This window comes from Gorilla gorilla, chromosome 3 (assembly GCF_029281585.2).
Source record: "Gorilla gorilla gorilla isolate KB3781 chromosome 3, NHGRI_mGorGor1-v2.1_pri, whole genome shotgun sequence".
Taxonomy (NCBI): domain Eukaryota; kingdom Metazoa; phylum Chordata; class Mammalia; order Primates; family Hominidae; genus Gorilla; species Gorilla gorilla.
In genome coordinates this window covers 35,391,797-35,416,932 of record NC_073227.2, presented here as the reverse complement: position 1 = coordinate 35,416,932, position 25,136 = coordinate 35,391,797, and the positions used below count along the sequence as shown (strand labels likewise).

At 38.6% G+C, this 25,136-nt stretch overlaps 1 long non-coding RNA gene across 1 annotated transcript in view; it reads right to left on the bottom strand.

The window, feature by feature from the left end:
- Window positions 1-24,286, bottom strand: part of LOC109026541 (uncharacterized) — a 64,731-nt gene extending 40,445 nt beyond the window's left edge. Inside the window, exons 1-3 of the long non-coding RNA XR_004070173.3 lie at window positions 24,202-24,286; window positions 14,264-14,380; window positions 10,236-10,396 (exon numbers count right to left, since the gene is read on the bottom strand). This is a non-coding gene — a long non-coding RNA (uncharacterized lncRNA). The remainder of the gene's footprint in view (window positions 1-10,235; window positions 10,397-14,263; window positions 14,381-24,201) is intronic.
- Window positions 24,287-25,136: the final 850 nt, after the last annotated feature.

Genomic DNA, 25,136 nt, shown 5'->3' with positions numbered 1-25,136 from the left:
CTTAATCCAGTCTATCATTGTTGGACATTTGGGTTGGTTCCAAGTCTTTGCTGTTGTGTATAGTGCCACAATAAACATACGTGTCCATGTGTCTTTATAGCACCATGATTTATAGTCCTTTGGGTATATACCCAGTAATGGGATGGCTGGGTCAAATGGTATTTCCAGTTCTAGATCCCTGAAGAATCACCACACTGACTTCCACAATGGTTGAAATAGTTTACAGTCCCACCAACAGTGTAAAAGTGTTCCTATTTCTCCACATCCTCTCCAGCACCTGTTGTTTCCTGAGTTTTTAATAATTGCCATTCTAACTGGTGTGAGATGGTATCTCATTGTGGTTTTGATTTGCATTTCTCTGATGGCCAGTGATGGTGAGCATTTTTTCATGTGTTTCTTGGCTGCATAAATGTCTTCTTTTGAGAAGTGTCTGTTCATGTCCTTTGCCCACTTTTTGATGGGATTGTTTGTTTTTTTCTTGTAAATTTGTTTGAGTTCATTGTAGATTCTGGATATTAGCCCTTTGTCAGATGAGTAGGTTGCGAAAATTTTCTCCCATTTTGTAGGTTGCCTATTCACTCTGATGGTAGTTTGTTTTGCTGTGCAGAAGCTCTTTAGTTTAATTAGATCCCATTTGTCAATTTTGGCTTTTGTTGCCATTGCTTTTGGTGTTTTAGACATGAAGTCCTTGCCCATGTCTATGTCCTGAATGGTATTGCCTAGGTTTTCTTCTAGGGTTTTTATGGTTTTAGGTCTAACATTATGTCTTTAATCCATCTTGAGTTAATTTTTGTATAAGGTGTAAGGAAGGGATCCGTTTCAGCTTTCTACGTATGGATAGCCAGTTTTCCCAGCACCATTTATTAAATAGGGACTCCTTTTCCCATTGCTTGTTTTTCTCAGATTTGTCAAAGATCAGATAGTTGTAGATAAGCGGCGTTATTTCTGAGGGCTCTGTTCTGTTCCACTGATCTATATCTCTGTTTTGGTACCAGTACCATGCTGTTTTGGTTACTGTAGCCTTGAAGTATAGTTTGAAGTCAGGTAGCATGATGCCTCCAGCTTTGTTCTTTTGGCTTAGGATTGACTTGGCGATGCGGGCTCTTTTTTGGTTCCATATGAACTTTAAAGTAGGTTTTTCCAATTCTCTGAAGAAATTCATTGGTAGCTTGATGGGGATGGCATTGAATCTATAAATTACCTTGGGCAGTATGGCCATTTTCATGATATTGATTGAGTTTGCTCCCCAAATGAGGCAAACCACTCCATCCCTTGCTTCCTATATCCTGTCTGTTTGATAGAGACGTCTTTCAAAATTAGAACTCACTAGGGTCCAGGGCTCACTCTTAATTTTAGGTAAGTTCTATGATATGCCTCTGCCCAAGGTGTCACCTACAGTTTTCGAGCATTCCTCTTCAGGAGTTAGGAAACTTAGGAAACTCCCAGGGAAAATTGATCCTTTCCACCTAAGGGAACATAATGGGAACTACAAGAGAAACCTTGGGTATAATGCAAAGATGTTAACAACCTGAAAAATGCCAGACCTAGGGCAAGGAGCTTGATAAGAAGGGAAAAGGACTCAGGCATTGGGCAAAGAAAGAACTAACCAGAATACAATAGGATGAAAGCCTGAAAGAAAATTCAAGGAAGCATTCCTTCCCCCAAATTGAAACAAGTTGTTCAAGGCGCATAGAGTGGCAAAGGCTAAATGCACGCTAGGGGTGTCTTGAGGGGAATAGGGACCAAGGAATAATACATCAACCTTCTTTGCTTCTATTGCTTTGAAATGGTTTCTGCTGCATTCCTTGGTTCAGTGACTCCTGAGATCTCAATAAAGCAAGTCATCCTAGCTTTAACAACATTAAGAATTCCTTGGCACATCTATGTGCCCACGGTGATTCAGACCAGGAGTTGGCACACTGTAGTCTGCAGGCAAATCCAGCCTGCAGCCTGCTTTTGTAAGTAAAATTTCACTGAAACACAACCACACCCATTGATTTAACTACTATGTATGTCTGCTTTCGAGCGACAGCAACAGAGTTGAATAGTTGGACACAGAAACCATATGGACAATGCTTTAAATACTATACAGCCCTTTACAAAAGAGGTTGGCTGACTGCTGCTACAGACTGCTCCCCCTTCAGCCCCCAACACAATAACTGATTTTGCAATAGTACATGGCAACTCTGGATTTGGTCCATTACCACTACTCCAAAGGTTTTTTTCCAATATTTGCTGATAGCATTTGATGTATTATGCATAGCGAAGCATTGTAGCATAAAGCGGAAGAACACAGGATGCAGAGTTGACTAGCTGTCATTTGCCATTTACTGGCTGTGTGACTTTGAGCACGTTGTTTGACGTTTCTGTGCTTCTGCTTCGCTCATCCATAGTAGACAACCAGTTCGCCAACCTCCTGATATACATGTCCTGTATTCGCCTCCACTTAAGTATAGGCTGGACCTAATGAAGTGCTTCTCATCAATGAAATATGGCAAAATCAAGGGGATGTCACTTCTGAGATTGGGTTACACGAAGACTGAAACTTCTGTCTTGCTCTTCCATTCTGTTGTCTCTTGCTTGCTCTGATGAAAGCCAGCTTCCATGTTGAGAGATGTCCAATGGAGAGGTACACATGGCAAGGAACTGAGGGAGGCCTCTGGCCAACACCCAGTGATGACCTGAGACCCTCAGTCCAATCGTTTGTAAGAAACTAAATCCTGCCAACAACCACAGTGTGAGCCCTGCAAGGGCCCTGCAAGGACTACACCTCCATCTGAGATCTTGAATATGGTTTTATGAGAGGCTTAGAGTAAGAGGTACCCAGCCAAGATGTCACCAGACTTTTTAACTCATAAAACCTGTGAGATAATAAATGTTTGTGGTTTTAAGCAACTGTTTGATGATTTATGATTTATGTGATAATTTGTTAGTCAGCAATAGCTAACAACTAGCGTTATGAAGAATAAATTCATACATATAAATTGCATACAATTATGCCTACCAAATATTCAACAGGTGTTCATTATTATTGGCTTACAAGCTTGGTTTTCTTACTTCACTTCCACTTGCATTGCTTCAATTAGAGTGTAGTGGTTAAGACCATGAGCTAACTGTATCACTTCACCTCACTAAACTCTGTGTCCTCACCTGTAAATGTGGTTAGGAAAAGAATATCAAACTCACAAGATTTTTACATGTATTAAGTGGTGTATGAGTTTGCTAGAGCTGACATAACAAAATGTCACAGATTGGGTGGCTTAAACAACAGAAATGTATTTCCTCACAGTTCTGGAGGCTGGAAGTCCAAGATCAAGGTGCCAGAAGGTTTAATTTCTTTGAGGCCTCTCTCATTGGCTTTCAGACGGTTGCCTTCTCACTTATGTGTTCACGTGTGATTTGTGTGATTTGTGTGTGCACATGCCTGGTCTCTCTCTCTCTCTCATTCTCTTGCTCTCATCCTTTCTCTCTCATTTTCTTATTTTGTCTCTCTTAATCTCTTCTTATAAAGACACCAGTCATATTAGATTAGGATTCACCCCAATAACTTTATTTTAACTAAATTGCCTCTTTAAGGACCTGTGACAGGTTGAATATTTGCTCCCCACAAGACTCATTGTTGAAATTTCGTTTCCAACATGGCAGTGTGGAGAGGTGGGTCCTTTAAGAGGTAATCATGAGGGCTATACCCTCATAAATGGATTAATCTATTCATGGATTAATGGATTAATGGGTTAATGGATCAATGGATTATCATGAAAGTGGGACTGGTGGCTTTATAAGAACAGGAAGAGAGACCTGAGCCAGCACACTCAGTCCCTTCCATGTGATGCCCTGAGCTGCCTTGGGACTCTGCAGAGTGTCCTCACCAGCAAGAAGGCCCTTGCCAGATGCAGCCCCTCAACCTGGGACTTCCCAGCCTCCATAACTATAAGAAATAAATTTCTTTTTAAAAATGAATTAGTCTTATATATTCTGACATAAGCAATTAAAAAATGGTCTACGACAAGGCCTTATCTCCAAGTCCAGTCACATTCTGATGTACTGGGGGTTACGGCTTCAACGTACAGATTGTGGGGGAGATAGAATGAAGCCCATAGTAAGAGGATAATTCAAAGAAATTATTTCCAAGAAATGACTTGGGAAAGCATGAAGCCCACAAAAGGCAGAAAATCCAAGTTAGTTCTTATTAATATTCTTTGAATATATATGGTGAAGGAGCTAGGGACATGCTGATATGGTTTGGATGTGTCTCCACCTAAATCTCATCTTGAATTGCAGCTCCCACCATAATTCCCACAAGTCATGGGAGGGACATGGTGGGAGGTAATTGAATCTTGAGGATGGGCTTTTCCTGTGCTGTTCTCATCAGAGTAAATAAGTCACCTAAGATCTGATGGTTTTATAAAAAGGGGAGTTCCCCTGCAAAAGCTCTCTTGCCTTGCCTGCCACCATGTAAGATGTGTCTTGCTCTCCTTTCGCCCTCCACCATGATTGTCAGGCCTTCCCAGCCATGTGGAACTGTGAGTCAATTAAACCTCTTTCCTTTATATATTACCCAGTCTCGGGCATATCTTTATTAGCAGCATGAGAACAGATTAATACACATGCCATCCCAAAATATGCCTGCTTTGTATATTGATTATTTCATGCAGAAAATATTGGAGAAAAGTGTACTTGTAGAAAAAGCTATCTGATCTGCCATTTCCTACAGCAAGCCGTAAGAATTCCTTTGGGAGGGGTGCCTTTCCCCATACCAGGGTGAGAAAATAACCCCTGATCACCAGAGAGGATATTTTTGCTGCTGTGGGCCTGAATAAACTCCCTGAAGTAACCCTTATCTTCCACTAGCTTTACACCCCCAATATATCTCCTAGTGATACCCTTAGAATTTACTGCTCCTAGCCTAGAGATCCCTTTGTCCTGTCATTTCTTCATGAATGTATCACTATTTGTATACAAAGTATAAAAGCATCTTGCTTTGGCTATTCCTTCAGATGTTGCTCTCTTGTGAAGATCCCCATGTACATGTGAAATTAATAAAGCCTGTATGCTTTTCTCTGGTCAGTCTGTGTTGCATCAATCTAGTTCCTAGACACAGCCAAAGATCTCACATAAGAACTAAGGTAGTGCGATTTTTAGCCTCCCCTACAATGGAATGCAGAATTTTTAAGCTATGAGGGGCTGTAGGGGCGCTGCAGTCAAAATCCCTCACTTTAGAGAAGAGGACACTAATAGCCTAGAGGAAAAATTATATATCAGAAGCCACATCAAAACGTTTCACTTTCTAAGTTACCAGTGGATACATTTACTAATCCCAAATCACAGGATAGATGCAGAAATCTGGGATGTTGGCTTGCTGGGTATAGAACACAGGCACTCTAAAATCAGGATTTTAGAACTGCAAAGAATCTTAAAAACTATTTTATTTAGTCTTCTTACAGAAATAAGAAACAAGGTGTACAGGTTCTCCAGTTAATAATGTAGGCAGGAGTTGAATTCATGTCTATTATTTCCTTGAAGAAAGTTGCACTGAATGGCTACTATATAGCAGGCATTTTGCTGGACACCAAGGATAAAATGGTAAATCAAACAGGTAGGGACCCTACTTTCATGGAGCTTGGAGTCCAGCTCTACATATTGGTAAAAAGAAACAAACAACAAAAACTACAATGCAGTAGACTAAAGACTGTCCTTTGACAGCTCTCCATTCCCTAGACCACCAAGTGTTGCTTGGTCCGGCACCCTTCTTATCTCCATTCCTTCACCAACTGCTCTCATTCTTTCCCTGTTTTCAAATACAATCTTGATGTTGATGACTCCTGAAGGTATATCTCCAGGTGTGACTTTTCCTCTCAGCTTCCAACTCCTGTATTGAACTGTATCCTGGACATCTCAACTTTGATCGTTAATCAATATTCCAAACTTAACACATTTAAAACCAAATGCTTCTTTCTTGAGTCTTTTCCATCTCATTAAATGAGTATTCCCCTGTGTATCCAACTACTGAGGCCTATAGAATAAGTAGGAGTTAGCCAATCAGAAAATTAGACAGTAAGTAAGGACTTGCATTTGCAAAAATCCAAAAACAGAAAGAATATGATGTATTTAAGGAATTGGAAGTTAGACATGGCTTGAGTACAGAGTTCAAGGCAGAGAGTGACAAGAGATGAGGTTAGGAAGGTGTACAGGGCCCTGTAAGTCATGAGGAAGAGTTCAGGTTTACGTACAAAGTCATGAGGAAACACTGAAATGCTCTAAGCAAGGCATAAAAGATTAATATTGAATTTTTGAACACTCTGGCCACATTAAGGACAACCCAGAAAAAGAACAGTACTGATGGCAGAAAGCATAACTAGGAGGCTATTGCAGTAAACTCTGGAAAAAGGAGATAATGATCTAAACCAAAGAAAAGACAGTGGGGATGGAGAGAAGCAGAGAGATCTGAGAGATATTGCATAGGTAAAGACAACAAACATGGGGGTTGTGTAGTTAGGGTTGTGTTTCAGTTCATTTTTTGTTGTTTATAACAGAATACCTAAAACTGGGTAATGAAGAAATGAAATTTATTTCTTACAGTTCTGAAGGCTGGGAAGTCCAAGGTTAAGGGAACTCATCTGGTGAGGACCTTCTTGTTAGTCTGCCGAGTCCCAAAGTGGTACAGGACATCACACAACAAGGGAACTGAGTGTGCTAGCTCAGATTTTTCTTCATCTTCTTATAAAGCCACCAGTTCCACTCCCATGACATGAATTCATGAATTAATTAATTCATTCATGAAGGCTGAGCCTTCATGACCCAATCACCTCTTAACAAACATAACTTTCAATACTGCCAACATTGGGGATTGCATTTTAACAAGAGTTTTGGAGCAGACCAATATTCGAACCATAGCAAATTGCATTTGGTTTCATGTAATAGAAACCCACTGCAATGGCTCAACCAAATAAGTTTTAGTTTTCTTACATTACAAAAGTCTGGGTACAGACTGTCCAAGAATCTGTGTCTACTCAAGGAAGCCGTCAAAGGTTAGGTTCTTCCTAGCTTCCTGCTCTATCATCTAAAGCATGTGGCTCTTATCTTCATGGTTGAAAAACGTGTGTTCTATCTGCAGGCATTGTTTCTGCAGGCATTGTTTCTGTGTTCAGGAAAGGAAATGAGAAAAAGGAAGGCAAAAAGTTTGAGCCAACTTGGCCTGTTATTTAATATCAGGAAAAAGATAGGATTCTCAAAAGTTCTAAGAGACTTCCACTCTTATCCCACTGGCCAATAGCGGGTTATATGATCACCCCTAGAGTCTCAAGGGGTGAGTATTTTTATTGGAGTATATTACTGCACTTAAACAAAATCAGTGTTCTGAGTAGGAAAGAAAGGAAGAATGGATATTGGGTAGGTAGCTGTGAGTGTATGCCATAGAGTCTGATTGGATGTGATGGCAAGACAGAATCAAGATTATTGCCCACATTCGTTTCAGTGTTCTTACTCCCACAGCCACCACAGTAGGAAGAGAAAGAGTGGGAGGAAGGGGAGACAAAGGTTAAAGGGAAACATGAGTTCCACTTAGGACATGTTGAATGTGTACTATCTGTGGGACGATTACTCATAACGAGGGTCTGGAGCTCATAAGAAAGTTCTGAACTAATGATATATGGCTGAAAGTACTACATGTCTCATCCAAATACCCATATCTTTCTGCTATATCTGGCTGATCTTGTAAGCTTCAAATCCTTACTCTTTTAAAACCTCTAGCCATTTATGACTAGTACTCCAGTGATCCTCTCTGAAGTCATACAAGCTTTTTAATTTATCCATTAATATTGCATTTTATGTTGACCAGAATGCAAAGAAAATAGAATTTACTTGGCATCAAGCTAAGCAGTTTTTATTTTATTTGCTACCTGCTGTTGGTGTGTTTTGCTTTCTCAGGATCATTCCTGAAAGGGGAAAAAAAATGGCAAATGAGAATCACTCATCGCTTTCATTGCAGGCTAACTGATGGGAGATATTCCAGCACTAAAGAAATAACATCTTTTGGCAGGGTTGACATCAGTTGACATTTCTCATCCTGGGATTGGACAGGAACATCTGGAATCCTACTAGAGCTCACTGGCAAACCTCGGATCCAGCTGCTACACAGTTAGGCCACCTTTGTGTCCTAATCTCTGCATACTGCTTTTGGCTACTCCAATTAAGTAATTAGATTAGATTAATTAATTAGATTGGCCTACTGGTTCAGATATTTGTAAGACTGTTTTACCTTACAATAGAACAGTCATTACATTTCTCACTTTAACCCAGTCCTTGTTAACTGGGAAGATTCGTTTTAAAACAAAACTCCCTATAGAGAATTCAGAATAGACAAAACTTAAAATGAGCCATAGGAAGATGGTTCTACAATAGGAACTATAATAATACTGCATGATAACATTTTGAAGCAGCAAGACATATCTGCAGAAGATTACCAGCATGGTAAACATGTGGCTTCTGTTGGAAATAAACGGATAAAACATTGTATAACCCTGCTGGTGGGCAGAGGAATAGAGGTGTCTTTCAAAATACATAAAACACTACAGTTTTTAATTGTAATCACTGAAGTGAATCACATTATCAAAGAGTAGCCTATAGAATTTCATGTTAATCATAGTGAGGAAAGAGAAATGCAGGAAATTTAAGCTCCTCTAGAAATATGCTCAATATTTTCTCTGTTGCATCTCTTTTTCTTTGCTTATGCTAATTGTTTCAGCTTTTCTCAAGGTAATTGCCAGATCACAGCCTCCTAGTCTTCAGATTTTAGTTGTAGACCCACTGTCCAAGTCAAGAAAGAAGGAAATTATGAATGCTATTCACCAAATATTTCTGCCTTTCCATCTTCCTGGCCATTTATGATTTATGGGACCACATAGCTAATTTTGGCCAATGTGTTGTGAGTAAACACATCTTATGTCATTTCTGAGCCAGTATGAGATCCTGTTGCATTTCATTTAACTGTGTCAGTTTCTAACAACATTCAAGACAGTGGATCTCTGAGTGACCAAGATGGGCTGATCTCCCACTTCCCCACCTCCATTCAAAATTCCACAATAGAAATTTATCCAAAATGGGCTGGGCGTGGTGGCTCACACCTGTAATCCCAGCACTTTGAGAGGCCAAGGCAGGTGGATCACCTGAGGTCAGGAGTTCGAGGCCAGCCTGGCCAACATGGTGAAACCCCGTCTCTACTAAAAATACAAAAATTAGCCAGGCGTGGTGGAGGGCACCAGTAATCCCAGCTACTTGGGAGGCTGAGATAGGAGAACTGCTTGAACCTGACAAAAGGAGGCTGCAGTGAGCCGAGCTCAAGCCACTGCACTCCAGTCTGGGCAGCAAAGAGTGAAAGTCTGTCTCAAAACTCCACCCCAAATCAACAGAATATACATTCTTCTCAGCACCACACCACACTTATTCCAAAACTGGCCACATAGTTGGAAGTAAAGCACTCCTTAGCAAATGTAAAAGAACAGAAATTATAATAAACTGTCTCTCAGACCACAGTGCAACCAAACTAGAACTCAGGATTAAGAAACTCACTCAAAACCACTCAACTACATGGCAACTGAACAACCCACTCCTGAATGACTACTGGGTACATAACAAAATGAAGGCAGAAATAAAGATATTCTTTGAAATCAACGAGAACAAAGACACAACATATCAGAATCTCTGGGACACATTCAAAGCAGTGTGTAGAGGGAAATTTATAGCACTAAATGCCAACAAGAGAAAGCAGAAAAGATCTAAAATTGACACCCTAACATCACAATTAAAAGAACTAGAGAAGAAAAAGCAAACACATTCAAAAGCTAGCAGAAGGCAAGAAATAACTAAGATCAGAGAAGAACTGAAGGAAATAGAGACACAAAAAACCCTTCAAAAAATCAATGAATTCAGGAGTTGGTTGTTTGAAAAGATCAACAAAATTGATAGACCGCTAGCAAGACTAATAAAGAAGAAAAGAGAGAAGAATCAAATAGACGCAATAAAAAATGATAAAGGGGATATCACCACCGATCTCACAGAAATATAAACTACCATCAGAGAATACTACAAACACCTCTATGCAAATAAACTAGAAAATCTAGAAGAAATGGATAAATTCCTCGACACATATACCCTCCCAAGACTAAGCCAGGAAGAAGTTGAATCTCTGAATAGACAAATAACAGGTTCTGAAATTGAGGCAGTAATTAATAGCTTACCAACCAAAATAGTCCAGGACCAGATGGATTCACAGCTGAATTCTACCAGAGGTACAAGGAGGAGCTGGTACCATTCCTTCTGAAACTATTCCAATCAATAGAAAAAGAGGGAATCCTCTCTAACTCATTTTATGAGGCCAGCATCATCCTGATACCAAAGCCTAGCAGAGACACACAAGAAAAGAGATTTTTAGACCAATATTCCTGATGAACATTGATGCAAAAATCCTCAATAAAATACTGGCAAACCGAATCCAGCAGCACATCAAAAAGCTTATCCAACATGATCAAGTGGGCTTCATCCCTGGGATGCAAGGCTGGTTCAACATACACAAATCAATAAACATAATCCAGCATATAAACAAAACCAACAACAAAAACCATATAATTATCTCAATAGATGCAGAAAAGGCCTTTGACAAAATTCAACAACGCTTCATGCTAAAAACTCTCAATAAATTAGGTATTGATGAGATGTATCTCAAAATAATAAGAGCTATTTATGACAAACCCACAGCCAATATCATACTGAATGAGCAAAAACTGGAAGCATTCCCTTTGAAAACTGGCACAAGACAGGGATGCCCTTTCTCACCACTCCTATTCAACATAGTGTTGGAAGTTCTGGCCACAGCAATAAGGCAGCAGAAGGAAATAAAGGGTATTCAATTAGGAAAAGAGGAAGTCAAATTGTCCCTGTTTGCAGATGACATGATGGTATATCTAGAAAACCCCATCGTCTCAGCCCAAAATCTCCTTAAGCTGATAAGCAACTTCAGCAAAGTCTCAGGATACAAAATCAGTGTGCAAAAATCATAAGCATTCTTATACACCAATAACAGACAAACAGAGAGCCAAATCATGAGTGAACTCCCATTCACAATTGATTCAAAGAGAATAAAATACCTAGGAATCCAACTTACAAGGGACATGAAGGACCTCTTCAAGGAGAACTACAACCCACTGCTCAATGAAATAAAAGAGGATAGAAACAAATGGAAGAACATTCCATGCTCATGGGTAGGAAGAATCAATATCGTGAAAATGGCCATACTGCCCAAGGTAATTTATAGATTCAATGCCATCCCCATCAAGCTACCAATGACTTTCCTCACAGAATTGGAAAAACTACTTTAAAGTTCATATGGAACCAAAAAAGAGCCTGCATTGCCAAGTCAATCCTAAGCCAAAAGAACAAAGCTGGAGGCATCACTCTACCTGACTTCAAACTATACTATAAGGCTACAGTAACCAAAACAGCATGGTACTGGTACCAAAACAGAGATATAGACCAACGGAACAGAACAGAGCCCTCAGAAATAATGCCGCATATCTACAACTGTCTGATCTTTGACAAACCTGAGAAAAACAAGCAATGGGGAAAGGATTCCCTATTTAATAAATGCTGCTGGGAAAACTGGCTATCCATATGTAGAAAGCTGAAACTGGATCCCTTCCTTACGCCTTATACAAAAATTAATTCAAGATGGATTAAAGACTTAAATGTTAGACCTGCAACCATAAAAACCCTAGAAGAAAACCTAGGCAATACCATTCAGGACATAGGCATGGGCAAGGACTTCATGTCTAAAACACCAAAAGCAATGGCAACAAAAGCCAAAATTGACAAATGGGATCTAATTAAACTAAAGAGCTTCTGCACAGCAAAAGAAACTACCATCAGAGTGAACAGGCAACCTACAGAATGGGAGAAAATTTTTGCAATCTACTCATCTGACAAAGGGCTAATATCCAGAATCTACAATGAACTCAAACAAATTTACAAGAAAAAAACAACCCCATCAAAAAGTGGGCAAAGATATGAACAGATACTTCTCAAAAGAAGACATTTATGCAGCCAAAAGACACATGAAAAAATACTCATCATCACTGGCCATCAGAGAAATGCAAATCAAAACCACAATGAGACACCATCTCACACCAGTTAGAATGGTGATCATTAAAATGTCAGGAAACAACAGGTGCTGGAGAGGATGTGGAGAAATAGGAACACTTTTACACTGTTGGTGGGACTGTAAACTAGTTCAACCATTGTGGAAGTCAGTGTGGTGATTCTTCAAGGATCTAGAGCTGGAAATACCATTTGACCCAGCCATCCCATTACTGGGTATATACCCAAAGGATTATAAATCATGCTGCTATAAAGACACATGCACATGCATGTTTATTGTGGTGCTATTCACAACAGCAAAGACTTGGAACCAACCCAAATGTCCAACAATGATAGACTGGATTAAGAAAATGTAGCACATATACACCATGGAATACTATGCAGCCATAAAAAAGGATGAGTTCATGTCCTTTGTAGGGACATGGATGAAGCTGGAAACCATCATTCTCAGCAAACTATCACAAGGACAAAAAACCAAACATTGCATGTTCTCACTCATAGGTGGGAATTGAACAATGAGAACACATGGACACAGGAAGGGGAGCATCACACACCGGGGCCTATTGTGGGGTGGGGGGAGAGGGGAGGGATAGCATTAGGAGATATACCTAATGTTAAATGATGAGTTAATGGGTGCAGCACACCAACATGGCACATGTATACACATGTAACTAACCTGCACATTATGCACACGTACCCTAAAACTTAAAGTATAATTAAAAAAAAAAAAGGAAAGTGTCTCAAAAAAAAAAAAAAGAAAAGAAATTCATCCAGAATGAGAACTAAGCCTTCATATTTAAAAACACTGAGGTTCAGGGTTGTTTGTTACCACAGCATAATTTGGTCTATTTTTACAAATATAAAGAGACTTTTTTTGTATCTAGACTACTAAAATATTGTTCAACATGTTCCTTTGTGTACTTTGTAAAAACTTTAAGAGACTTAATTTAACAGAGAAAAAGAATAGTTATTAACAGTACTTAAAACATGACCTAAATTAGTACAATTATTAATATTAGCATCTGCTCATTTTTAATAGTGACAACAATGCTATTTTCATCTGTAAGGGGATTTCATTCTTTTATTAACACTTCTTTCTGATTTCAGAAGTAAAATATGTTTATTGATAAAAATATGAAAATGCACAAAAAGCAGAAGTAGAACTTTAAATTACCCATAATACCTAAACTCAAGGATAACCACTATTAATTTTTTACATATAAACTTCCAGTCTTTAAAGTAGGGTTCACATTTTCAATACAGCTTTACTTCTGCTTTACTTAACAATGTGTTGTCAATATTTCTCCTTATCATTAAATATTCTTATTCCTCATTTTAATGGATGAATGGTATTCCATCATATTGATGCATAATGATCTGGTAAATTAACTCCCTACCATTGAATACTTAATTGTTTCTACTTATTTTTTGCAAAATAATATTTCCCTACATCTATAATAATTTTCTCAAAACCAATTTTTAGAAATTCAACTGCTGCATCAAATAGAATGTAAAATTTACAGGTTTTTGACCTTGTTTGCCAAATCACACTTCAGTAATGTAAGTATATTTCATAGTCTATCCAGCATTATATGAGAATATTTATTTCTTACATTCTACTAACATTGGAAATTCACCGGCATTGTATAAAAGATGAAAATCAGTTTCAAATTTGTATTCAAATTGTATGCATTCAAATATATTTGTCTTTTCCTTTGTGTTTTCTTTCTTTGTTAAAAATGTCTTTCGAACTCCAAAAATATGTTTACCTACGTTTTATTATAGATCTTTTATTGTTTTATTTGTTAATATTTCTTTAAATAAGCCATCTGGATTTTTTGTTTTCTGTTTGTGTAATATGAAAACATATTTAACTTAATTTGTTGTTTTACTAAGTAGTCATTTTTTTCCTAAGCCATCTAGTGGATAAACTATTCATTCTCTGCGTGTATTTGGGTCTGCTTCTTGGCTTGTATCAATTCCATAGTGTTTCAATTATCGAGACTTTCTTAGTATTTTTCTTATCATCTAAACAAGCACACACAGGCAGGTAGGTGTGCATATATACACACACACACACATTGAGGACAGTCATTATTTTTCCTTTTTGAATTACCTTTCAATTCTTCAGAGTGTTTCAATGTCTAGAAATCTTGAGCATTACATGTCAGGGGCAGCACCGGACCTGATGCAGGAAGATCTGTCTGGCAGTGGAGGAAGCTTCAGATGAATTCTGCAAGGCAGACTACAATATGATCAGGGCTGGCAGATGGAACTTCTTCTCAAGAAAGTTTCACTCTTTCTATCTAAAAAATATGTCTTTAGTTTCTTTTTTTTTCTTTTTTTTTTTTTTTGAGATGGAGTTTTGCTCTTGTTGCCTAGGCTGGAGTGCGATGGTGCGATCTCAGCTCACTGCAACCTCCTCTGCCTCCCAGGTTCAAGCGATTCTCCTGCCTCAGTCTCCTGAGTAGCTGGGACTACAGGTGCAGGTTACCACGCCCAGCTAATTTTTGTATTTTTAGTAGAGACGGGGTTTGACCATGTTGGACAGGATGATCTTGAACTCATGACCTCATGATCTGTCCACCTTGGGCTCCCAAAGTGCTGAGATTAGAGACGTGAGCTACCATGCCCGGCTGTCTTTAGTTTCTTAATATTTACATGTGCTGTGAACAAGACACTGTCCCTGTCACTCCCACGTTAGAAGGGAAGAAGCAAACAGAGGCAATTGTCATACATTGTGAACTGCTCCAGTAAAAGTGAGTTCAGGACTTCTGCCTAAGAACACGGACCTTTAACAAGCCTGGATTAGGTAACTGCAAATATCCAGGTCACACTTTGGGATGCCACAGAGAAACTGTAGTGTAAACCTCTGTCCCTTCTCCAAAAAGGTCAGGATTTTCCAAACACCAAGTCCTATAGTAGGGCAGCAGGTCTAGATTCTGAAGGATGCCGGTTAATCATGCCCTGCAACCACTGATTTTATTAGGCATGCATCACTACAAAATATAAATACTAAATAATTTACTTAAATCATTTTTGTTGGAAATAGCATGCATGATTAATTTTGTCCTTGATGTGAGATGAAAGCTGAATTGTTTCTAATTGGCAGTTCCCTTCAACAGCTTATTTTCATTAGTAACCACTTGTCATTGCTTTTCTTGATGCAAAGTAAACATCATAATGATTCAGAATGTTTTTAGGCTTTGGATGACATTTTCTGCTTCTGACTCCAAATAGAGACAATTTCATAGACAGCCCCGTAAGGAATATGAACTAGGACTGTGATATTCACAAAGCGGTCAACTGACTGGTTTCCCTCAAGAGCTTACGAGAAATACAAAAACTCAGACCCCAACCCAGACCTACTATATTTGAATTTTCACTGTGATAGAAAAACCCCAATGATTGTGTGCACGTAAAATGTAAGAAGCTCTGACATAGGAGGCATGGGGGAAACTCAGAGCCCAAATATCTCTCTCCCCTCCTTACTCCATCATGATATATTTGGGGCTTAACCATTGCATGTGTGATGTTCGACACAGACAAAGGGTTGGATCTAAGAAACAGTTTTGTTTTTTCCTTTTTTATTTTTTATTTTTATTTTTGAGACAGTCTCGCTCTGTCGCCCAGGCTGGAGTGCAGCGGCGCAATGCTCACTGCAAGCTCCGCCTCCCAGGTACACGCCATTTTCCTGCTTCAGCCTCTCGAGTAGCTGGGACTACAGGCGCCCGCCACCACGCCCAGCTAATTTTTTGTATTTTTGTAGAGACAGGGTTTCACCGTGTTAGCCAGGATGGTCTTGATCTCCTGACCTCGTGATCCGCCCGCCTCGGCCTCCCAAAGTGCTGGGATTACAGGTGTGAGCCACAGTGCCCGGCCAAGAAACAGTATTTTTTTTAAAACCCACTCTTAGTTTCGCCTGAGCTTGTGTCTGCTCAAACACTGTTGCTAGGATGTCCCTTCAGGGCAGAAACCAACTAAGGTCAAATTCTATTTTTAGTATGAAAAATTTAAAAGAAATGTCCAACATTGGGCATGTGCTTTAAAAAAAAGGGGGGGGGGCTTGTTTGAGTCTTTCAGGTAATAGAATACTCTCCAGCTGTATGAAAAAAACGTTATAGGAGATGAATATTCAGTAAATGGCATTCACACTGTAGTGGGATGCTTTGTGAGAGACACTTTTGCTTCTCTCTCATGTTTATGGAATTCTAGAATTTCAAGATTGACAGAGTCTTCAAAGATCTTCTGGATCTCACCTCTACTTTCTACTCTGCTTGAACACCTCTGATGATGGGGGACTCATTACTTATAGAAAGGCAGTCCCTTCCATTTTATGGAAGTACAAATGGTTAGAGAGCTCTTTCCTCCTTTGACTTCAAAAATATGCTTCTCTGTAGTTTATTTCCTGTGATCTGGGATCTTGGCCTTTGTAATTCATGGAATAATTTCATCCTCCTCTTCATAAACTAGTCCCTCAAAATCTGAAGTCACTTACCATGCTTTCTCTTCTCCAAATTCAGCATCCCCATATACTATAGATTATAAGGAGTAAGAAAGGAAAATTAACTACAATTCAAAGTCAACAACAATTTCTTATGGTTTAGACTTCCCTGGCCTGACTACTTTCCCCTGGGTATACTTCAGTTTCTGTCCAACCACATCCGTGTATTAATACTTTCATTCATTTATTCACCAAATATTTATTGAATCATTGATTGCTTATTGAAAGTGAGGCACTATTCTAACCACTGGAGATATAGTACTGAATATAATCAACAAAATTCGAGTCCTTGTGGGATTTACTTTCTAGCTGTAGAAATAAATAATAAAAATTGCTATGGAGAAAAATGAAGCTGCGAAGAAGGAGTAAAGAATATTTCATGCAGAGTAACCATAAAAGCCAATATTTGAGCAGAGGCCTGAAGAAAGTAAGAAAGCAATCCATGTGGGTGTGGGAAAGAGCATTCCAGGGAGAGGAAACAGCAAGTGGAACGGCTCGAAGGAGAGAATACACATGGTGTGGTCTTGGGACAGCAAAGAAGCCACCGGAGCTGGGGCTAAGTCACCTCAGAGGTGAGAAGGCAGGAGCTGATTATACAGAGACTTGTAAACCAATGAAAGGACCTTAGAGTATTTTCTCTGAGTGAGATGGAAAGCCACTGGTACATTATAAGCAAATGAACAACATAATCTGACTTAGTGCTAGATAGCCCCTCTGGCTACTGTGTAGAGAATAACTGGGCAGGGTAGAGAGGCCAAGAGGGATTGGGGGTTTGCAGGAAAAGCAAGGAGAACATTGAGGACACTACGGCAATAAGCTAGGAGGAAAATAGTGGCTTAGATGAGAGTGGTAATGCTGGAGAGTGAGAGTGCTAATACTGCTGTGAGCCAAAGCCATTCCACAAGCAATGTTTCTGTTCTCAGTACTGGTTTTCATGGGACTCTCATTCAATGTAAGCTATAATCTTTGGAACTTAATGCAGGGAATACATGAATCCATAACTCCACCAAGCTCTAGTGATTTCTCCAAAGAAATGCTTGAGCTCTCACTTCAAAAACTCTGTCTCTGCCTAACCTTCTAAAATTTCCTAGAATACCTCAAATTCTTCCTGGATACTGTTCTATCATCTGGTGATATGGGATTACCGGATCCAAATGCATGCCATTTGCAACAGCCAGCCCAGAAGAACAGACACTGGCAGGGTATTATCCATGTTCCCTCTGAACTCACAATTCTTTGAACATTGATTGCTGCCTAAGACAAGCACCTATGACTTCTCCCCTACTGGATTTAGAGGACTCAGCCCAGGAGTGGTGTAGGCCAGAAGGACAAGGAATATGCCATTCCCAGGGACAGTGCTTTTAATGATGAAAGTTGGAGAATAATACCCGAGGCTACTTTACCCCTTGGGTGGAACCACACTGAGGCATATTCTGCACTATCTCTCAGAGGCGCTTGTCAGAAATTACCCATAGTTGCCCACAGCGGTAACCTGCTCATTAACACTCACTATGTTGATTCTTTTTCCTTGTCCACCTCATTTCCTCATTCCTCCTCTTGTGTTTCTTGGCACTATGTTCAAAATAAGTTATGTGATTCAAATCTCCATCTGCTTCTGGGGGAACCCAACCCAAGACAAGTAGTACAAAGAGAATAGTAGAGAGCCACTTCTCTTAGCAATGCAGTGGGCAGACTTTTCTGAAGACAATGAGCTATCTCAGTTAATTCAATCAGTTACAGATCAAACTCCGTGTTCTACTGTGTTCCCCATTCTCACTACTGCACTTGAATAGCACTTAAAGTTTTTTTAAAGAATATTATTAACAAAGGAGTAATTATTTGTCATTTTAAAGAGTGGAGAGGGAGATGACATAAGCAAGATAACAGAATAGAAAGTCCAGGATGTTCCCTTTCCCCACAGAGAAACCAATTCAACCACACATGGACCAATTCCCTTTGTAAGAAATCCAAAGAAACTGAGAGGTCCCTGCACCCCAGGTCAGGGCAAAAACAACTGCGTCAAAGTCAGTAAGAAAATTTGTGGCACCCACTTGCCACACCCCTCACTTGCCATTGAGCCCCATAGCTCGATGTAGTGCAATTGAAGGAAAACTGTCAATTTCTGGCTTCTCCTTGGAGAAAGCAAGAGAAAACTAAAATATCCATCCAATGTGCAGGATTTTTAGGTGTTGCCTGAAGGACTGGTTTCTGTCTCTCTTGTCTCAGAGTGCTGATGTGACCCAGCATACTCCAGATCACAGAAGATCACTGCAAATGAAAAAGAACCGGGTGGCTTGCTTAAAAGCCAGAGAACCTGAAATACCACAAAGAGAGACCAAAGATGCAAGAAATTAAGAGGTCCTGAAAAAAAAGAAGAAAAGCTGGTGAATGCCTCTAATTGAGAATGTACTTGAACAAATCCAGAAAAGATGCATCCACAGAAAAAGTTTGAGAGTCCTCTGGAATCTTTAGCCAGGCTAAATAGGAAAGGTCTTTCCCTGTCTAAAGCCATTCTATAAAGACTGAGAGAAGCGACTTTTTTTTAATGTGCAAATCCCAGCACAAAGTTACAAGGCACATGAAGAAATAGGAAAGCATGGCCCTATCAAAGAATCAAAATAAATCTATAGAAACCAACCCTAAAGAAATGAAAGCCTGTAAGATACTTGACAAGGAATAAAAAAATAACAGCCATAAAAATGCTTAGTGAGCTCAGAAAAAATCAAAATTAGAATATCAGCAAAAAAAAGGAAATATAGAAAAAAGTCAAATAGAAATTCTGGTGCTGAAAAATACAATAATTGAACCAAAACATTTACTAGAGTGGTCCAACAGCAGACTTGATGAAGCAGAAGAAAAAAAATCAGTGAACTTGAAGAAAAGTCATTTGAAATTATTCAGTAAGAGGAGCAAAAAGACAAAAGAATAAAAAGCATGAAGAAAGCCTAGGAGACTTACAGATAACCAAGAAGAAATGGATAAATTCCTAAAGACATACAAGTATCAAGAGTGAATCATTAAAAAAATAGAAAATCTGAATGTACTAGTAATGAATAAGAAGATTGAATCCACATTCGAAAACCTCCCAGAAAAGAAAAGCTCAAGACTAGAGGGCTTTACTGGTCAATTCTACCAAACTTTTAAAGAAGAACTAATGTCAATCTTTCTCAAACTCTTCCAAAAAGTTGAAAAGGAGGGAATACTTCCAAACTCATTTTATGCAGTCAACATTATCCTAATATCAAAGCCAGACAAAGACACTATAAAAAAAGAAAGCTGTAAGCCAATATCTCTGATACATACAAATTTTTAAATCTTCAACAAAACACTACCAAACTTAATTGAACAACAAATTGAAACTATTATATATCACATTCAAGCAGGATTTATCCCTGAGATGCAAGCATGGCTCAATGTATGAATCTATCTATACGATATGTCACATTAATAGAAAAATAAAAATCATATGATCATCTCAATAGACACCAAAAAAGCAATTGACAAAATTCAGCACCACTTTATAATAAAAACACTCAACAAACAAGAAGTAGAAGAAAATTACCTCAACATGATCAAGATCATATATGAAAAAGAAAAAATGGAGCTAACACCAAACTCAAAGGTGAAAAACTGAAAGCTTTTCCTCTGAGATCAGAAACAAGCCAAGGATGTCCAGTCTCACCACTTTTACTCGCCATGGAACTGGAAATCTTAGCTAGAGAAATTAGTCAAGAAAAATAAATTAAACTTACCCAAATCAAGAAAAGAATAAGTAAAATTATCTCTGTTTGCAGATGTATATGTAGAAAATCCTAAAGTTCTTTTAGTTTCTGAAAAAAAAAAATCCCGTTGAATAAACAAATTCAACAAGGTGGCAGGTTTCAAAATTAACATAAAAAGCTGGTTATGTTTCTATACCCTAAAAATTAAGAGTCCAAAAAAAAGAAGTTAAGGAAAATAATCCCATTTATAATAACATCAAAAAAAAGTTTGAAATAAATTTAACTAGGTTGGCCAGAAACTTGTACACTGAATGCTGCAAAACACTGGTGAATGAAATTAAAGAAGACACAAATAAATGAAAAGACATCTCATGTTCACGAATTGAAAGATTCAATACTGTAATGTGCACATTACCCAAAGTGATCTATAGATTCAATGCAATTCCTATCAAAATCCCAGACTTTTTCACATAAAGAGAAATAATAACCCTAACATCTATAGGGAACCACAAAGTACCCCCCAAAAGCCAAAACAACTGTGAGAAAGAGCAAAGCTGGAAGTCTCATACTTCCTGACTTCAAATTATATCACAAAGCCACAGTAATCAAAAAGTATAGTACTGGCATAGAGATGAACCTATAGATTAATGGAACAGGAAAAATACCCTAGAAATAAACCTATGCACATTCAGTCAACTTATCTTCAACAAGGATGCCAAGAATACATCATGGGGAAATATATCTCTCCAACAGATGGTGCTGGGAAAACTGCACATTTAGTTGTAAAAGAATAAAATTGAACCTTTATTTTACACCACACACAAAAGTCAACTCAAAATTCACTATAAAATTAAATGTAAAATCTGAAACTATACAACAACTACAAGAAAACATAAGAGAAGAACACTATAACTATTTTTCCATGATTTCTTGAATATAATATCAAAAGCACAGGACACAAAAGCAAAAATAGACAGAAGGGATGACTTTGAAAACCTTAAAACCTTCTGCACAGCAAATAAAACAATCAACAGGATGAAAAGCAACCTATGAATTGGAAAAAAATATTTCTATATCATATAGCTGGTAAGGGGTTAATTTCTAAAATATATAAGAAACTCCTACAACCAATTGCAAAATAAGTAACTCAATTTAAAAATGGGCAAACAGCTTAATTAAATAGACATTTCTTTGAAGAAGCCATGCAAATGGCCACTAGGTATAGGAAAAGATACTCAGCGTCACTAACCATCAGGGAAATTCAAATCAAAACCACAATGAGGCCAGGCACTGTGGCTCACACCTGTAATCCCAGCACTTTGGAGGCCGAGGCAGGTGGATCATTTGAGGTCAGGAGTTGAAACCAGCCTGGCCAACATGATGAAACCCCATCTCTACTAAAAATTAGCCAGGCATGGTGGCGGGCGCCTGTAATCCCAGCTACTCAGGAGGCAGAGGCAGGAGAATCACTTGAACCCGGGAGGCAGAGATTACAGTAACCCAAGATCACACCACTGAACTCCAGCCTGTACAACAGAGTGAAACTCTGTCTCAAAAAAAAAAAAAAAAAGCAACACACAATGAGATATCACCATATCCCTCATGTCTGTTAGGATGGTCATTATTTTTAAAAAAACCCAAAAACCAGAAAATATCAAGTATCTGTGAGGTGGTGAGGATGTAGAGAGATTGGAACCCTTGCACACCATTGGGGAGCAAGATACAGGCACTCTATGGAAAATAGTACAGAAGTTCTTTGAAAAATCTGAAAATCAAAATACCATATGATCCATCTGTCTCATTTCTAGGTATGTATCCAAAATAATTTAAAGCAGGATCTCAAAGAGATATTTGAACTCCCATGTTCATTGTGGCATTATTCACACCAATCAAGAAGGGAAACAACCTAACTGTCTGTCAACAGATGAATGGATAAAGAAATATGTGATATATATACACAATGGAATATTATTTAGTCTTTTAAAAGAAAATCCCATGATTTGTTTCAGCATGGATAAACTTTGAGAACATTATGCTAAGTGAAATAAACCAGTCACAGAAGGACAAATACTTCAATTTTCCACTTACATGAAGTATCTAAAGTAGTCAAACTCATAGAAGCAGAAAGTGGAATGATGGCTGCCCTTCTGTGGATGGGGAAATTGAGGTATTATTTATTAATACAGTTTCAGTCATGCAAGACAAAAAAGTTGTGGAGATCTGCTGTACAACAATGCATATATAGGCCTGGCATGGTGGCTCATGCCTGTAATCCCAGCACTTTGGGAGGCTGAGGCAGGCAGATCACTTGAGGTCAGGGGTTTGAGACTAGCCTGGCCAACATGGTGAAACCCCATCTCTACTAAAAATACAAAAATTAGCCAAGCATGGTGGCAGGTGCCTGTAATCCCAGCTACTCAGGAGGCTGAGGCAGGAGAATCACCTGAACCCAGGAGGCAGAGGTTGCAGTGAATAGAGATCATGCCACTGCACTCTACCCTGGGCCACAAGAGCGAAACTCCATCTCAAAAAAAAAAATTAATGCACATATAGTAAATACCGTAATACTGTACAATCCACTTACAAATTTGTTAAGAGGGTAGATCCCATCTTATGTGTTTTTTACAATTAAAAAAAAAGAAATTATGCCAGCAAGAGTCACATACCTATGCATCGAAATGTACAGTCAACAAATTACAGTTGGATAAACCATTTTAGATAAGGCCTGCACCTGCAACCTAGAATGACTACCACTTTGTCTCAGTGTTATCACTGACCAGCTGTGTAACCATGGGCAACTTTCTTGCCTAGTCTGGGCTTCAGTTTCCTAAGTAAAATGACTAAAATAAATTAACTCTAAAGTTGATCGTAACAAAGTTTTATGACCCTGAGTTTCTGGTTAACTCAGCGTAACCTTCATGATAAGAAGCAAAGTTATCAACCAACTGTCTTTAGACAGACCTAATTTTACATTTTCATGTAGCTCATTGAGGCAATTTCTTCCCTAATCTATTCCTTTGTGCTGAACTTTTTTAAGTTTGACACTCTAGATATCCGTCTGCCTCAAGCAAAACAGTTGACAGAAAGCCATGAACCCATCATGCCCTGATTCATAGGAAGTAATTACTAATAATCTTAATTCTGGTTCATAGTTTGCTTGTCAGTAATTACAGCTGCAGTTGAATGCTTTTAGCATTAACCATCAGCCCAGAGTTGCAGCTCCCTCCTCATCTCAGGGAAATGGCACTGTGAGTACCTTTCAAAGCAAGGTTTGCTGCTTTTTTGCCTGGAACACTTTTTAATTGGGTATCATTTGGAAACTTCTAAATCCCATTTTAGAGCTTCTGGTCACTGCGTTACTTATTGAAGCCCTAAAAGCTAGTTATGAGGCATGCCTGAACAGTGCGAATGTCAAAGCAAAAATTACGATCATCTCTGCTTTCTTCCGAGAATGAGAAAAGCCATCATCTTGACCTTTTTTTTTTTAATATACTAAAAGAAATCTAAGATAACAAAGCTGTATGAGAAAGTACTTATGAATCTGGGATTGAAATTGCACTTCTAATCTAAGAGTTTTCCATCTAGTTAGGAGGGTTTAAAATTGTTAGGTTGTTCAGAAACCCACAGACTATGTAAATGTACAATTTTGGTATATCCACCCAAGTGCCTGACTAGAAACTTTAGTCATCTTTACCTTCGCCCTCTCTTCCCCACCCACATCTAATGAGTCAACAAACTCAACCCATTCTACTTTTCTAATGATTTTGGAATTTACTCCCCCACCTCCACCCCCATTACTGCTGAAAAGGCAATTAAAGATCTCATTACTTCTTAAGTGGGTGAGTGGTTGGCTTGATCCCAGCCCTTCTCCACCTCAGGACTCTCCTACACGGACACAAGAGATGGCTTTACTAAAGCACAAATTAGAGGCTGATTTTCTACTTATAAATACATGATGCCTCCCTGGGGCATAAATGAGTCAAAGCCTTAGTTTGGTACTTCCTACTTCTTTAGCTTCTTCTCTTAGACTTCCACTTCATCACTTCCAGCTGTCTAAATCCCACCCACAAGACTTATTATTTGTCATCTCTTGAATTCCAAAATGCTCTGTGCACTTGCAAATATTTCTGTTAGCTCTTTTCTTTGCCAAGAATTCCCAACTTTATATACTGAAATCTTACTTATCTTTGAATATGAAGCTCACCCATCAATTTCTATGAAACTTCCCACAACTCTTTTAGAACAGCTCAATTGTCTTTCCTACATGCTTTCCTAGAACATTTATTTATTCACCCATTCATTTTTTTTTTCATTCACCAAATCTTTAAGAAGCAACTAAATTCTGGAGATACGGACTCCTGCCCTTGGGAAGCCTACCTTCTTATAGACTATTTCTACCACATGGATTCTAGCTCAGTCTTTTTACCCATATTTTAATCAGTGTCCTGTTTCCTTCATTGGACCACAAACTCCTTGAAGGAAAGAGATTATGTTTTATTCAGTGCCCAGAACAATGAGTGATTTTCAACTAATATCTATTGAATTTTACTTAAACTGGCTTTTCTCTTGAGTATGTATGTACAAATATGTATTTGTATTCAAACCAAGAAACTTACAATACCTAGTACTTTGGTAGCTGTGCACTGTCCTAGGCATCATCTATATGTCACTATCTAGCTTAAAACAAAACAGATACTGGTGCAAACATCTCACCAGCATTAGTGCAGGTAATGAATAAGAAGCACTTGTCACAGTGACTGGCA